A 19,040-nucleotide genomic window follows, 5' to 3' on the forward strand; every position below is an offset into this window, starting at 1 on the left:
AATGTGCAATATTTCATAAGCTTGAAACGAACCCATTGATCGTCCAACCAAAATAGACTCTTGGGAAACTTTTGTTGGGCAATAATTGATTAGATTAGATTGCTTTTAATCTTGATAATAGGATGGGATGAGGGAAGAATGGAGATTCGCCGTGGCTATGAGATGGCGTCTTGTTCTTAGATTAAGTTTTTCTATAAAGATAATTGAGTGAACTGGTATCGTAAAGAGAAGATTCTTCAGGAACTGAAAGAAAATTGCTGCTTAAAGAAGCCGTCACCTTTTGTGTTGCGTCCGTTTCTGCCGAAGGAAGTTTTGAAATTAGCTGCTAGAACGTTTTGGTACTTTGCACTATCTAGATTTTTGCATTTTGCTTAAAAATGTAACACTAAGCATTTACTTTTTAGTTTTCTGTAAAAGAAAACTATTGAGATGGCTTTTTGTCTGTCCGTCCGCCCTCAGATCTTGAAAACCACTGAGGCTAGAGGGCTGCAAATTGGTATGTTGATTATCTACCCTCCAATGATCAAACATACCAAATTTCAGCCCTTTAGCCTCATTAGCTTTTATTTTATTTCAGGTTAAAGTAAGCCATGATCGTGCGTCTGGCACCGCTATGGGTGCCAACAACACAGGCCATCACCGGCCCGTGGCTGAAGGTTTCATGGGCCGCGGCTGAGAGTTTCGTGGGCCGTGGCTGAGAGTTGCATACAGCATTATACACTGTACAGAAGACTTGATTGCACCGAAGAGACTTCGGCGCATTTTTTACGTTTTATTTGTAACGTCCGCCAGCAAAGATTGAAGGATATTGTGCTTTTACCAGTCTTCGTTTGTGAATAGTAGGATATCATAAAAAAGACGAATGAATTTTTGTGTATGCTGGATAAAACACGAATTGGGGCACACTCCCGTGATGGTTAACTGTTAAAGCTTTGATCACTGTAGACATTTAAAACATCATGCCCAGACATTGTAACCCTTGAGGGAAAGGACATGGAGCGTTATTAGTAGAAGTGAAAGTGACAGCGCTTCATAAAGGGACGCATATATAACAGCAGTTGATTCGTAAGTTGCTTGGATTGGTGAACATGTGATAGCTACTGAATATTCTTAATCTTTATGTTTTATCTATGCCTAAAATAACCATATTCGATTTAACTTTATCTTCGTGAATAGCAAGCTGCCAAAATCCAATATTAAAAAAGTTTAGTAATTATATAAAGGTGGATCTTGAAAAGCAAATACGCTCTCTTTAAGGAGCCTCATTCAGACAAGATTGCACACTTTATTGGCTTTCTTCACAATCTTCCAAATATCCCACCTTTCACTCTTTCTGGACAAAATATAAAGCCTCGGTGAATTTTTCTTATTTGTTCAATACTCGACCCACATATGGAATGATGGCTTTTTTCTATTTTGATCTCATTTATCATTTCCTGACCCCTTTCTTCTTTTCTTTTTTTGTCTTGGCGTCAATGATCCAGGCAGGAGGGAGAGAGAGAGAGAGTGTTTATCGATTGTCATTCAGAGTTTTCCCGGGCAGCGTTGGGTTCGTCAACTAGTATAGTCACGACGATAGGTAACTCGAATTATTTACTTCGTTTTTGTCTTTACTACAGTGGTTGAATGTATGCAGCGTTACCTACCTTCAACAAGGTAAATTTTCACTGATAAGACAGCCACACCTTTAATTAATGCACCCTTGTTCATAGCATCAAAGCCTCACATTACTTACCTCAGTGTTTTATTGAGTTTTGTCTCTTCCTAAACTTATTTTCTATTGGAATGTTTTGTCGTCATTTTTATTATTCAGTTTCACGTTTCTTTCTTCTTACCGTTCTCAACTTTTCGTTGTTCATTCTTTTATCGGTTACTTCCTTTTGTAAGCATTTTGTGCATTTTGGTATTTATTTTTCAGTATACCCAATTTTGCGATAACAATTTTGCCGGCTTTGTTTGTCCGTCTGCACTTTTTTCTGTCCGGCCTCAGATCTTAAAATATACTGAGGCTAGGGGGCTGCAAATTGGTATGTTGGTCATCCACCCTCCAATTATCAAACATACCAAATTGTAGCCCTCTAGCCTCAGTAGTTTTTATTTTATTTAAGGTTAAAATTATCTATAATCGTGCTTCTGGCAACGATATAGGCCAGGCCACCACTGGACCGTGGTTAAAGTTTCATGGGCTGCGGCTCATACCACATTATATCGAGACCACCGAAAAATAAATATATTTTCGATGTCCTCTATTATACACTGTAGTGGCTGTACAGAAAACTGTTTCTTCGGCACATTTTTACTTGTTTTTTATATGCTATAATTTATTCATTTGCAGCATTGATATGTATATAAGACTATTATACAATAAATTATTTGACCGTAACCGTTGGCCACTGTTTTCAACTGCTCAGGCACAAAATAGTTCTATGTATATTAATGTATATATATATATATATATATATATATATATATATATATATATATATATATATATATATATATATTGCTACATGTGAATGTGGGCTCTCGAGTTCATTGGCACAAGGAGGTGGGGGGAAGGTCGCATCTGACCATGCTTCCACATGTGGCAATATCATTCAATCAATCAAATCTACAGGTAATTATAAGAGAAAATCTCAAGACAATGACAAGAATTTATTGACAATTAATTCAAGGTTTCGGAGGGCCAATAGGGTCCTGATACATTACAGCAATGGGTGATACTTGAGAAAACATTTGATAACAATTACTTTAAAAGGGGACAAAACACAAGCAGAACATGAGTCTGCAATATTGAAGGGGAGCTGACGGGATACGTGAGTTACTTCTATGGGTGAGAGGGCCTTCTTGGCACTTGATGCAAGAAGATTCTACAAGAACATGCCTGTCTTAGTGGGTGCGATGAGAGCACACAGTTGGGGCAGAATTGGTCACAGAGTCAGGTCTGATCTTCAATGATACAGTCAAGAGGTTACCTGATGAATGGATCTTGGCACTGAGGAGGTTCTGCTGAAGGCAGGGGATTCCTCTCTCACAGATATTCACAAAAGGTACTAAAATAAAAGCACTTAATAACACTTCATCAATGCAAAATAATAATCAACAAACAGGTCACTAATAACACTCCAGGTATGGAAAAGGAACGTATGATGAAAATTAGTAATAGAGAAAGGAAAGGTGACCTGCAATCTCAACATCTCACAGTACCTTATCCTCAAGGCCATCTCCGTGGGCTACTGACGGCGGACTATGGCACTTGGGTGTGGAGAGGCAAAGCTATAGCTGGCAGATGCTAGGTCAAGAGGTAAAGGGGGGGTGAAGGAGGGAGGCTGTCTGCCTCTCGTTTGGTTCTCTCAGAATATCTAGTCGGTCTCTCTCCGGCGCGGTCAGCAGCTCCCTTTTATGGGGTCTGACCCATGGGTCACAAATGCATGATGAGAGTTGGGGCCATGCGCCAGGAATTAAGGTGCGGCACCATGTGCCTTAATTTCTGGCGCCAAGCCCTGGAAGGTCTGGTCAGCTCTCCCATCAACTTTCTCCTCGCTAATGGTGTCCTCTGGCTATGCCAATGGTCATTAATCTGCTAATCCTAACACCAGGGTCCTATGAGAGAAGAAGAGAGAGCAAGAATCCCCATTTCCAAGAAAAGGAGGATTAAGGTCTAAGGGGGGGGCAGGGTTTATTAGATGAGGAATAGGGAAACTCCAAATCTGGAGGGTCTAGATGACCAGACAAACAAGTTCTTTGTGCTCTATGGTTATTCGTTTTATTCTAATTTGAGGCAAGTGGGCTTGCTTTATATGAGATGTGCAGTTCCAATCATGCCGTCTGCATAATATTGTAGTAAGTAAGTATAGCTTAGTTTTACCAGACCACTGAGCTGATTAAACATATATATAAATATATATATATATATATATATATATATATATATATATATATATATATATATATATCAGTTCCTTGTTAGGCGGCGGGTTCTGTTCTCAGCTACCACTCTGTTGGCCATGAGTTCGAATCTCCGACCGGCCAATGAAGAATAAGAGGAATTTATTTCTGGTGATAGAAATTCATTTCTCGCTATAATGTGGTTCGGATTCCACAGTAGCTGTAGGTCCCGTTGCTAGGTAACCAATAGGTTCTCAGCCACGTAAAATAAGTCTAATCCTTCGGGCCAGCCTTAGGAGAGCTGTTAATCAGCTCAGTGGTCTGGTTAAACTAAGATATACTTTTTATAAAATATATTATATATATATATATATATATATATATATATATATATATATATATATATATATTACAGCGAAGGAAACTTCTTTTCAAGCAACCTCAACTGTTTTACCAAAATAACGTAACAGAGAATACAATTCATTTTAGTTATTTCTTAAATAGAAAGAACTGTTGGTTTCATTCGCCCCGGCATCAATTCTCTCCTCCATTTCCCAGATGGTTAAGCTTAATCCCTCTCTCTCTTTTCAAAATGACTGCCTGAGGGCCTTAATTCTAGGTGTGCCCTTCAAGGATGCCTTCCTTGCTGGCACCGGACAACGGGCAAGGGAGGAGCCAGAAAGAGAAAGTTGGTGCCATGCCACTCGGGAATGGTGACCTCTCCACAAGGCCTGGCTAAATGCCCACGTGTTCGTTATAGAAAACGAGGCAGAGATTGACCTTTACGCCACCTACCTGGATGCCAAGGCATAATTCCTGGGGTTATAAATGAACCATGCAACAGCAGTCAGAGAGAGAAGCGCTGAGAACTCCACCAAGGACAGATGTCCTTACCTTTGCCTGTCTCTTGTACCCTCCACGTGTTGGACCCCAAGGTTCAGACCAGTACACTTTTGTTGTGGCATCCCTTCATTTCCCTCCCTCCAGCACCAGTGCACCTATTGGACGAGGACATCGTCATCTTGATAAAGGTAATGTACCAGAATAAGGTTTCTTAGTCAGTCACGATCCTGTCTGATTTATTTTCTATTTCCATGGTGCAATCACCTTCAGTAATTTGTGTTGGAGCATCAAGTGTTAACGTCATTATGCATTTAGTGTTGAACTGAGTTATTTGGCCCCTTTGTGCATTCGCATTCCCTCAGTTCCCTTTAAGCATCTTATTACTCTTGCAAGTAACCGTCTTGCATATCTTGCAGATCGGCCCTGGCTGTGGAACCACTCTCAGCTCTATCCCATGTGCAGTATCCTTATGCCACCCCGTAATCTACCCCTCTGCAATGTTCCTGTTATGTGAAGACATCATCGGTGTAGAATATTTCTCCTGTGTAGGATTCATTCATTTAGCAGGCCCTTATTATTACCTGTCCAATAATTTGTCATTCTTCTGATCTATGTTTATTATGTAAATATAATTAATTATGAGAACCCTTGAGTTTACATAATCTTCCCTCACATTGTTTCCCTTGATTTATTCATCAATGGAGTTGCCTTAACCAGTCTTATTAGTCAGATTTCTTAGTAATATACAGTAGATTTCTTGATAATGTAAAGAACTCCCTGCGATTATCCGTTGCCGCCCAGAATCAAGTAAGCATCAAAGGCAAATACATAGCAATATACATATATGTATATATATATATATATATATATATATATATATATATATATATATATATATATATATATATATATATATATATATATATATATATATATATATATATATATATATATATATATATATATTATATATATATATATATATAGTATCTATCATCTTTAACATTTCATTCATGAAAAGAGAATGCCCGAAACTTCCTCTTAAAATTTTATACCATTTAGTTTTAAAGTTGAAAATTAACTGAAAGCTATATCAAGTGTATTCAAATATAAAAATCTTCGATTTCGTTCAAATTGAAGAGAAAAGGAATATATACCAACAATTCAGATACTTCTACCACGTCTGGTTAAGTAGGAATGGTAGAGGACGGTGCTACATTCCAAATCATAATCCGTGAACGGAATTCCCTAGAGATTCGTTTACTCTGGACCTGGAAACATAGATTTTCAGCAGCAGAATTTACACGTGCTTCGGTGAACTACGAAAGGGCTTCGTGTGTGCTTAAGGAAATTTATGCCTGCTTATCTGAGTACCCATCAAGCTTTGTGTTTCAGTGGTTATATGAACCCATAAAGGAGTCAATTCGTGTTAAGGTAAGCACCCGATGGAAACCCGTCCCCTTTTGACCTGGCACTTGTGGGAATTTGTGCTTTTCCTTGACCGCCCGTAGAAATAACACATTTAAATGGGCTTCCGAGATCCCATACTTTTCCATCCACTATGAGTGAGCTTGCTATGGCTTCCACTTCAAATCTTTAATTGCATCCTTGTGAAAAATCCGACGCCGCAAAAGTGGAGGTTAGTTGCCTTTGTAGCTTTAATTAAAATATGCCGGTTAACGTGTTTAACAAACCAAGTGATTATATAGTTAGTTTTTCCGAGTTGTTATAACGACCTTGGACTTCAACATGGTCTGTCGATCTCAAGGTTAAGATTTTTTGTATTTGGTTTAAATTGATGTGAAGTTAACTAGACTCGTAAATAGCATGTTAAATTTCCACATGCAAAGGTAGTCCTTTTTTACATAAATATTTCATCTGGTCTGACTCTAACTATTGCCTATGAAAATTTACATTTTTCTTATTCTTTTCATGGTTTAGATACCTGGTAATAACATGTGGGCTGAAATTTTCTTATTTACGTGGTGTCCTACATTTTGAATGGAAACTGGGGCAGTATATTCATTCCCGATTTTTTCCTTATATATAGAATTTTTCTGAAAGTCTAAATTAAATACCTGTGTTCGGGGACTTCTCAGATCGCTCTAAGCCTTTCTATAATTGGTAGTCTGAACGGATCATTGTGCTTAAAAACAATTTAGAAATGTTTCTCTCTCTCTCTCTCTCTCTCTCTCTCTCTCTCTCTCTCTCTCTCTCACACTCTCTCACACACACACACACACACACACACACACACACACACACACACACACTTTGCAACTCTCTTCCTGTAAATTACTAAATTTTTTGTAGGAATCTAAATAAACTGAAGCCGTGAATAGATAACAGGAATAACAATTGAAAAGTATTGAGAGCAATTGTAAGAATTATACCAACATAACATTGCTTAATATACCTGAAAAAGTTTATGGTAGGAGTAGGATTTAGACAACTAATAAACTGTAAATTAAATGTTTCTCTTGAAACAGTTTATGATGTGTATGATAGTACACACAAAAAAAACAGTGACGTTTGCAGATGTAGAAAGTGCTCATACAGATGCCATGTGGTGTAAAGGTTAGTTTAATGAAAGTAATTCAAACTTTTATGAAGAAAGTGAGGCTTATATTAGAATACGTAACGAAAAGGTGTCTGATGTAGTGGAAAAAAATGGGTTTCAGATGCTGATTAGTTATTTCTGTATGCTGTTCAAAATATTTATCGATTTAGTGATGATAGGTCCTAAATTGGCAGATGTGGGGTCAGATTTGAGCCATAAAGAAGACTTCAGAACGAAATGTGTTTTGGTTGATGTTTTCAGATGATATATAGGTAAACTGGTGATAATAAAATTAAGCTGCAGTGACTCGTGCAAGAGTTTTAAGGTGTTTGCAAACAGAAAGTGAATATGAGCATAAGTAAGGATGTAAGGGTAAATGGAAACCAGGATAAGGTTTTATGAATCTTCCAGTGAATGTTGAAAGGATGGTAACGGTTATATCAAAAAGGTATTCAGAGGTAAATATAAGTGATGGTGATAGGATGACAGAAAAGGCAAATCTCACAGTAGGAGAAACAAGAGTATAGCAGGATCCCTAAAAGGAAGTAATGTCAGTGGAAGCATGGAAATTTATGAAGGAACTGTTAAGCAGAGTTTCTTATATGGAAGGGAAGTACACATTTTGAATGTGAATAACAAAAAATGAGTTGGAATTTGGTGAGGTGAAAAGTTCTTTTAAGGGGAGTAAGAAGGTCTGAATTGGAGAGAAAGGTAGATACTCAGAAGAGGGGGTGAAACGGTTGGCTCGACTGAGATAAATTACAATGTTTGTAGGGTTGTTTGTTTACGTCGAGAGAAGTGAAAGTGATAGATTAAAGTTGAAATTACATATAATTTGAAAGTTCTGGAAAGATGTAAGACTGGGAGATTTAGAAGGTACTGACTGGATAAAGAGGAAGAGGTATTGAGACAGAAGGACGTAATATGAATGTTCGCATTTTGAAATTTCGCCAAAAGTGCTCTGCACAGACTGAGTTTTGATGGCTCTGACAATTCAGTTCTGAAATGATTTCGATATTTTTGACAGTGAGTGTTTGAAAGGTGAGGAAGCAAATTGCCCTTTGGTGTGTTTGGTCTTAACACATTCGCGCACATATCCAAATGTATATGTGTATATATACTATATTTTGATTTGGCTTTGGGGTACATATATATATATATATATATATATATATATATATATATATATATATATATATATATATATATATATATATATTTCTTCTTTTAACGTGTTTTTTCCCATTTGTATGGGGTAAGCACGATGCCTTCTTTTTTTGAAGGACTTTGATTTGGCTTTGGGGTAGACTTTGTAGTCTCGATCGGCTGCCCTGCCTGTTATCGCTTAGACACCGGTAGCATATGTACATGTATTGTACCAGTCACCAGCGTCCTTTCTTCCAGTAGCAAGGAGACGTTGCGTGGTTAGGTCGACAGTCGAGACATGTGAGGTGTATGTTATGTTTTTAGAAGATGTTGGAGTGGCTTTGTTTGTGTGTGTATTAGTCTGTATGTATATATATATATATATATATATATATATATATATATATATATATATATATATATATATATATAATATATATATATATGAATGTATATATACATATACATATATATATATATATATATATATATATATATATATATATGTATATGTATATATACAGTATACAGTATACTATATACTCGTATATATATATATCACAGCCACACTCATACTTTAATTGGTGAATTGAGAATAACTCCCTAAGTGCATAGAACATCTACTTCATCATCCACTTCATTCACCTAAACTAAAGGTTAAGCAGCAACGTGTCAACTCCAGCTCACACTTCGCTCTTCACCTCTACCTTGGACGCCCACACACACACAGTCTCTCTCTCTCTCTCTCTCTCTCTCTCTCTCTCTCTCTCTCTCTTCTTCTCTCTTCTTCTTTATCTTCTTCTTCTTCTTCTTCGAATTATACTCTTTTATCAACCACCTGTCGTCCTCCTTTCTCTCCACAGGAAACCATCTCAAAACTCTGAACTATCTTTTCCCCTTCACTGACTTTTTATTATCTATTGTAGCATCTCTATATTTATTAACCTTTCCGCCCGTCTTGTACCTTATTACAGAATAATAAATCTGAATAGCTTCGGTCTTTCTTCTTGTATTCGCATTTAACATTCATATTTCACTTCCACAATGATCGCTGGTTCATTTCTTCCAAATATTATCTACGCTTTAAATGAAGGAGCTTTAAACAGGTAAAACCAATAATAGTAACAGCAGCCAAGGCATTATGCAATGTCACGCTTACCTAGAAAATAACCATAACAATGACTAGGTGTTCGTAGACCGCAAACCTCCACCAAGGCTGATCGGTCCACCTTCAGAAAGTTCCCTTGTCACAAAAGGTTCCCTCTCCAAAGATGTTACATTCCTAACTCTTTCAATAAGTGAACATTAGTCACCAGTCTTGAGGTCTACTCTTGATCAAATTTTCCTCAAATCCAGGCATAACTTCTTGCATAATCATACTGAAAAACTTTCTAATAAACAGCATCAGTCAGACTAAAAATAAACTGATCCCAAAACATAAGCTGCTTTATACAGTAAAAAACTATGGAAGACATGTACACGAACTTACAAGACAACGCTGACGGGGGAATATCCGAAAGATCTAACTTCCTTCAGCAGTGTAAATCCATTACTTAAGGTGAATTATAGAGTAGATATCCATTCATTCAGCCATAGTCGGAATATCCTACCCACTCAAAGAGGGTCATTCCTCGATCCCACTTGTTGGCGAGGGTATCAAAGAGATCAATCAGGGATTTATCTACATCCAAAAATGGGTGAAACGCCCTTGTAATAACACACGTATTTAGTGCGTAAGTTTCTGTACTCTGTTGTAACCGCTATCCCAGACTGATTATACCCATCGTCTGTAAACAAGGTCCCTTGTATATTAGTTCGCAAATTGCTGTCCACTTACACCATTACCTCATCTGCCTGTGAGGATACTTGATATAATTCAGGGAAAACAGCCTCCAGGCCGAATAGAATTATATTGCAAATGAACTCTACTGTTCTGTTGACCTCTACAGTGTAAGATTTGTCAGGAGGATAAAGAGGAAAAATTCTAGGAACAAAAATTTTTTGCTAACTTTTGTATAAACATGCCTGGGCTACATGAATGCATGAAAAAAATAGAATGTGGGGATATTTATATTTGTCATCTCGTTCCCTCCTTATGACAAAGCAAGCTACAGAAAGTTTGACTATATATATATATATATATATATATATATATATATATATATATATATATATATATATATATATATATATATATATATATATATATATATATATAGTATATATATTTATATATATATATATATATATATATATATATATATATATATGTGTGTGTGTATGTATGTATGTATGTATGTATGTATGTATGTATGTATGGATGTAGGTATTTGCGCACACATATATATTTCACTGTATGCCTTTCCCTATTTCTCGGTAATTCCTTATTCCTATTTCTCAGTATTTCCATTGACGGTGAAATTGGTCGTCCCATGGCCCCATATCTTGTTTTTTTGTACTGTAACTGCGACCCAACAGACTCGATTAACCACCAGGCAGCTAGGTCGTTGATTAGGTCAGAAGTCATAAAGGATTTTTCAGAAAACAACCCCGAGTCATTTCCGTTCTGTAGGATTGAACTCCGGTCTCTCGACATGTAAGGCAATGTAGAACCACTGAATCACTTGTAGTTAGTATGGGAAAGCTGAGGTCAACAGAGGCCCGGTGGATTTTTCCCTCTATGAGACTGAACTCTGGTTCCTTGCTATGTGGGTCGAGGTTTGAACCACTGAGGTATTCGTGAGGTTTTTATGAGAATTATGAGCTAATTGTATTGCTGTCAAGTGTTCTATTGTCAGTTGCTGTAAGATTAATGACTTCCACAATGACAGTACAAATTACAGTGATGAATAAGATCTAGTTATATCCACTCCTACCAACATCCCTTTTATAGATAATGATCATTCTGTGAATGACTGACTTTTATGATCACCACAACTTTTTATAGGTCGTTTTTTAGATTGGTTAATGAAGCCACCTTTGGAGGATGCTTTATGGCGGTATTTCTCGATCCCGGAAAGTAATTTCTTCATGATATATCTGGTAACTATACTTACCACGAGGAATTCCCTTTTTTTCTAGAACTTATGTATTCAGGCATATTTTAAATACTTTTCAGTTTTCTTACATCTACGCAGTGATTACATTTTTTTTACAGTTATGATCATGGGACGGACGTCGATATATATATATATATATATATATATATATATATATATATATATATATATATATATATATATATATATATATATGTATATATATATGTATGTATGTATGTATATATATATTGTCACGATGCGTATCAAGTACCTGGTTATTACACAACTAATCTCAAAACTCAAAAATATACCTCACCTCAGCCAGATACCTGAACTCTCATAACATTAATTATTACGACTGAGTACTCTAAAGGTAACAGTGATCCCTTAAGAAAAACTTATTTATCAGTCACTTGAAAAATCAAACTAAGTTTATCAGAATATGTGTGAGGTATCAAAAATTAAACTAGAAATATTCTAGAGTAAAAGGGCATCACTCCATCAAACAACTCTAACTGTTTCCCTGGTCTGAATTCACTTTACCAAAACTAAAAGAACAAAACATGTTTATCACTTTGCCTTATGCACACACATTCAATCCTATTCACTGGTGATCAATAAATGAAACACTGTTTTTCTAAAAATGTTAAATACAAAAATTTATTTTTAAATTCAAAGTTTATAATTAGAATTCACAATCTGAAAAATTTATTATTACTTGAAAATAACACAACACTCAATTAATTCTTGAATTAAATTATGAAACAAAACTAACTCACAAAATCTTTATCAGGAATTTAAATTTGAAGAGAAAATCTTAATGAATGAAATATTAAATCAAGTATGTAATGTTAAATTACCAAGAAATATTTAAAATGCTATGTAAATAAATGTTACATCACAACACAAAAAATGTGTAAATATGAAGAGATTGTAAATAGAAAAACACACAAAAATACACATAAGATTTATCAATAATGATTTCACTCGGTCAAAATTTCCTGACTTATCATACCATGGTATTAATAAGTAAAATTCACGTTACCTTACACAAACTTGTGAAAACCTCTGTAAAATCACTTGCTGCAGCTGCGTTACCACAAAACACACGTTTTTACCAGGCGCCGTTACAAACTAAATAACTTTACTAAATTCAGATCTCAAAAGTTAATGCTAATACATGACCACAAAACACTACGATAAAAGTAATCTCTTTTTAAAAACGAGAGAGGGGACCAAGCTAACTGGTCTCAGAAATCAGAATGAAACAGATTTTAGAATTCCAGTAACATGTGAAACAATTACATGACATCATTAAAGCGTTTTGGGTACGAGATACAAAAGGGAAGTTTTAGAAGCAGGGAGCTGACGTCATTAAAGCATTTTGGGTGCGAGATACAATGGAGAAATTTCTAGAAGGAAAGTTACGTCCTCCCAGCAAAACGTTTTGAATGCAATCTTACAAAACATGGCATAACTGATCAAGACACGTATTTTTTCTCTCAAAGTGGCATACGTGACTCGAACAATGCATGTAACAACATTAAATCACTTGTCTTGAGCTTGTATGGGACGAATCGGCATTTGATATTCCAACCTGTCATGACTAACCCAAAACAAAGCGTTCTCTCTTATCTCAACTGATGACAATTGAAATGAAACAAGTCTTTGCTGGACACACACGTGTTCATATACTATGCTTTTATCAAGAAAGATATTATTCTAAACTACGTTACTATTAAAATTGTATTATCAATTCTAAATTATGCTATTAAGTTACTTAATCATTAGTTCTTTTGAGATCTGATGCCAAACTAAATATGACACTTCAACAATCATTATCATTATACATAACACATGAAAAAAAGTAAATATGTCAAAATTATAGGAGGATATATGCATTACAAGGCAACATCATGAAAAAAAAAAATATATATATATATATATTGTAATAATTTGCTTAATATTTATTAGTGGCCTTTTAAAGTAAATTTCTCTCAGTTATTTTCAGTTTCATTTTCTTTTCATGCCACAAGAAAAGCTGGTTAAGGTTCTTCTCCCTCTCACCGGTTATTATTATTTAAGTGGTATCTCAACCATGAGAGTTGTTTTTCTCTCTCTCTCTTTCCAGTCATTTATTCGGCTGGATGCATGTTGGTGGTTTCCTGAGGATGAGGCCATTGTGTATTCGGCTACTTATCGTGGAGGTTTTGCTGACCTTATTCCTGCAGGACACCCATACACTGCAGATACTCTGGAGAGTATGCAGTCTGAAGGCCTTCCTGCATCTGAGGCCCCCCTTTTCCTCTGTATTACAGAGGACATTGCTGGTGTTCCTCTTTGACTGAAGTGAAGTCGTTGATGCAGCTGCAACTCTGGTGTTTACTGAGAGGCATCACCTGTGCTCTGGTCAGGTGCCCTTCCTGTGTGCTGTGGAGGGCACTACTTGTACTCCCCTCTATATATATCCTCACATCTCTGGACTCGCCTGTTGCCCTTGGCAGGATATCCTGTCTTTCCCCTGGTCCTGCCTTCGTCCTGCGAACCTCTGGAGTCGTGAAAATGCTTGATTCTACGCTGATAGCCAATAAGGATATAAACTGAGTTTATTCTTGATTGGCGATACTGACGCGGGTCAGTGTATCCTCCAGCTACAGACCCCTAGTGACTCCGGAACTGTTGTTGGACACCCGTGTGTGCATGGTGCCAACATTCACTTTACTCCAGTGTTGAAACGCCTTAGTGTTGGGCTACTTAAATTTGTCATCTGTTAATAAGTAGTTTATGTATGTTTATGTTTTGTGTTTGTAAAATTTAGGATGAAGGCTCTTCCACCTTTCATTCTCTCCTACTAAAGTTTTCAGGGCTGTATAGGAATGGGTTGTTTTTCCTTCCTCCTCCTGATTACTGTCTCTTGTTCTGTCGCATGAAAGAGATTATTTTAGGTGAAGGCTTTTTTGTATGCCCTTATCCATTTCTTTTTGTGGGGTTTCATTAGGTTGTGATTAACTTTTTATAATAAATAATCAAGTCTATGTAGGATTTTCCTTTGTCCTCTTTGAGTGTTATTCTCTGTGTTTTTGCTTTGTTGGTGATCTTGCCCCTTAGCCTTAAATCAACCATTGTGGCACTGATCTTTAAAATGAAAAAGAGCCTGCTCTTGCCACTTGTTAAACCCTAAATTTTTGTTAACATAAGTTCATCATATATATATATATATATATATATATATATATATATATATATATATATATATATATATATATATATATATATATATATATATATATATATATATATATATATATATATATATATATAATGTGTGTATCAGTGTCTCTAAGTTTTCCTGTTTTAGACAACCAAATAATCACTAAACAGATTTTAGATTAAATACTAAACCAGTCGCAAACTTTTGTCATATTACTCACCGACAAAGTTTAGATTAGTGGTTGACATCCGTTTGAATCCTGTGCCAATGCTGAATTAATAAGAGCCTTGCGGCCCAGTATGGACTGAATTCTTCCTATTGCACTCAGTAAAGCAGGGATATATTTTACTGTTAAAAATAGCATATAGATATAAAACTTATAAATTTTTGATAGATAAAATGACTTAGTTAAGATAATCAAATACAAGATATGTTCACCATATTAATGTGACCTTTGCCCCTGCTTCGTTTAGGCCACCACTGATTTTTCTGGTATACATTTGAATGCTTTGAATTGGGCGTAACATTTGGAGTGGGCTGTTATCAGCTTCCTACGAAGGGAAGTGAGGATGTGCCTCCTGTATGAAAATATACCTGAATACTGCGTTGTCACGCCGTAATGGCACGAAATGGACGCGTACAGAATCCGCTGTATTCTTTCAAATATTGTATCAAAAACCAGGCAATGAATTAATATTCTAATTCGCCCATGTGTAATATGTTGCTATTACTTGGGCTTTTTTTAATTGACTTACTGCCACATAAAGTTACCTCTCTCTCTCTCTCTCTCTCTCTCTCTCTCTCTCTCTCTCTCTCTCTCTCTCTCTCTCTCATGATCAGTTTTCTATTTTTGCTATCTAAACTGGCGTAGCGGACTACAGACAAGCACTAAATGTAAATTTTAACATATGAGCCTAAAATTTACGATACCTGCGGTACCGAATAGCGTGCATCCGTACTTTCTCAAACTAAGGAATGAATCCACATGAATCGCTAGTTTAACATTTTTGTCGACGTTAACCGCAGGAAAGAAATCATACTTGAAAATACGAAAAATATGCAGCTATATAATTAGTATGAAACTGTTTTTTCCTTGGTAATATATATATATATATATAATATATATATATATATATATATATATATATATATATATATATATATATATATATATATATATATATATATATATATATATATATATATATATATATATATATATATATATATGTTTATGTATGCTTATATATATATATATATATATATATATATATATATATATATATATATATATATATATATATATATATATATATATATATATATATATATATATATATATATATATACATATATACACACACAAGCGTACATAAACACATGTGCGTGTATGGAACAAGAGGGACAGAGATTATCGTTAATGCCGCCACAATAGATAATATATTCATATTACTCAGCGTGTTCCATCTGCCTCCCTGCCAAGACACCCTTATGATAAATCATCGGAGCTTTTATGAAACCATTCTCCCATTTATTTTTCTTTATTCGCTTATTTTCCTTTTTGAGAGAGAACGTAATTTTTGTAAGATGGAAATCATTATTTCCACATTACAATTCAAGTACTGACTTAGTGATAAAGCCAGAGAGAGAGAGAGAGAGAGAGAGAGAGAGAGAGAGAGGCCTTTTGTGAGCCCACTGGATCTACTTCAAAATGACGTGAAAATGAGAGCACGTTCCGTGCTAGTAGTTGTAGTAGTAAACGTGATTTGCTTATAGAACGGCTCCACGGATAGTTATGTTCAGATGTCCTTGCGGCAGCACAGGCCTTTGCCTTAGGACCGCCCGTAGATGTAGTAAAGCGTTCCAGGGTATAGCAGTCCCATCGTGAACCTGTAGAATCAACCAGCCAACTGAGACGGGATTTTTTTGGCTTCTGTGAGCATTCCCCCACCCCCACCCTCATGCCTACCTTTAAAACTTGCAGATATCGTACGAAGAGTCTCCAGCCGAATTTCGATTTGTACCATTATCATGAAGTGTGGATAGAGGGAGGGAGAGAGAGACTATACCTTGGGTATGACATTTTACGCCATAGCAGGATACTATTTTCATGCAATGAAAACCAAAAAGTCAGGTTAAAGTTTGGCTTCTTTGTTTCCAGTATGAAAAGCTAATTTAATTGTTACTCGTAAATCTCGGTATATCAAATAATAATAGTTTAAGCTCAAGCAGTTGAAAAAAGATTTTTAATTGCACTAATAGCTCAGAGCTGTCTCTTTTTTCTAAAAATAAAAAATAAAAAGTTCTCTGCACCGGTAGATAGTGATTTTATCCGAAACATAATTTTTCGCTGCTTTCTGTGCTGTATGTTCGAATGCAGTGACACAATTAATTTTTCCAAAGGGCACCTTAAGTTAAGTATACCTTAGTTTTACCAGACCACTGAGCTGATTAACAGCTCTCCTGGGGCTGGCCCGAAGGATTAGACTTATTTTACGTGGCTAAGAACCAATTAGTTACTTAGCAACGGGACCTAAAGCTTATTGTGGAATCCGAACCACATTATAGTGAGAAATGAATTTCTATCACCAGAAGTAAATTCCTCTAACTCTTCATTAGCCGGCCGGAGACTCGAACTCGGGCCTAGCGAGTGCTATCCCACAACTCTACCGACTATCCAAATGAAGAGCTATCCAAAGGGCACCTGCATAATAATAATAAAATAGTAATATTAATGATAACACAATGTATCACCGGTATTTTCCCCATTAATGTGAGTCATAAATAACATATTTATGACAAATTGCTCTTTCTTTTGAAACTTCATAGGTATCAAGTATTCATGTTCTCTGTTTAAATGTAACGATTACACACCACACATATATTTATATATATATATATATTTATATATATATATATATATATATATATATATATATATATATATATATATATATATATATGTGTGTGTGTGTGTGTGTGTATGTATATGTATATATATATATATATATATATATATATATATATATATATATATATATATGTATATATGTGTGTGTATATATATATATATATATATATATATATATATATATATATATATATATATATATATATATATATATATATATATACAATATATGACTTTTATCACATCACCATGATTCATATACAATCAGTAAGCTACAAACGTCCTTTAATATCCAATTCGCTCTACCTCGGAAATAATATATTTTCAGATATGTTACCGAAGGGGATTTTTTTTTTTTTTTTTTTTTTTAGTTGATAAGTTCGTCGTCCCGTGGTCTCGAACCAGCGAAGGACAAGAACTCAGGACTACAGTGGACGCATTAACTTTATGTGTGTGTGTATTTATGTGTATGTATGTATATATGTATGTATGTTTGTATGTATATAGTACTTTTCCTTCACGCATTCCCGTAACCACATGTAGATGTTTTTTGAGTACCTATGCAGAGGAGATTTCTCAAAGGAACGTTTAGCAGTTACCAAGTTTCAGTCCTGTTATTGCGGAGGTAGAAGAATATAAGACTTCTGTCAATCAGAGCAGAACCAAGTAAGAATGCCTTTTTAGACTGAAAACAACTCCCTTCACACCGTGCTGGAAAAGGACGATGAAAGATACACTTCTTTGGAGACTTTGGACCTTGAGAACATTAGCTTTTTCAGGTGATATATTTAAAATATGAGGAGGTTTTCCGGAAATCATTTTGAAATAGATAAAGAGGCTTACAGAGAAATGGAGCTACTTTTTCTTTGGGTTTTATCGTTAGAAAGGTGGCTTTGATCAGTTTTCTCTTTTTGACGCATGTGAACGACTGAATTGTCTCATTGTAATGTTTTATTAACTCCATACTGCCTTTATAACACTAGAATTTGAGAACCTTACTCACTTTCTAATCTTCAAGGGCCTCGTTATCACCCATTGTCTATTCTCTGACCCAGAGCTCTCAACAGACTCATCCTCATCGCGACCTATATAACCGCTCGAACTAACGTATTCATGACCTTAAGGTTACCTTGTAAAAGTATCACTACCATCGTCCAGTACTACTTGATACTGCCACTTCACATACGCCTTCTGATAAGAACTTATAAAACTATAATATTTCCGTAATAGCTCAGGCACGGCCATATTCCTGATTCAATCGCCATTCTCTAGTCCCTTGATCTAAATAAAGGAATAAAATCTCCGTGCGTCCTACAGAATATTGGATCCTACACTCGTCCCCGTTGAGAGTTTTATATGATCCAATTATAGCAGGAATTCTGTTTATCAGCGGCGGCTAATAAACTCTGGAATTGATGGTCATTCTCTTTGATTCAATTT

The sequence above is a fragment of the Macrobrachium rosenbergii genome, chromosome 10 (genome assembly GCF_040412425.1).
Source record: "Macrobrachium rosenbergii isolate ZJJX-2024 chromosome 10, ASM4041242v1, whole genome shotgun sequence".
In the NCBI taxonomy this organism is placed as follows: domain Eukaryota; kingdom Metazoa; phylum Arthropoda; class Malacostraca; order Decapoda; family Palaemonidae; genus Macrobrachium; species Macrobrachium rosenbergii.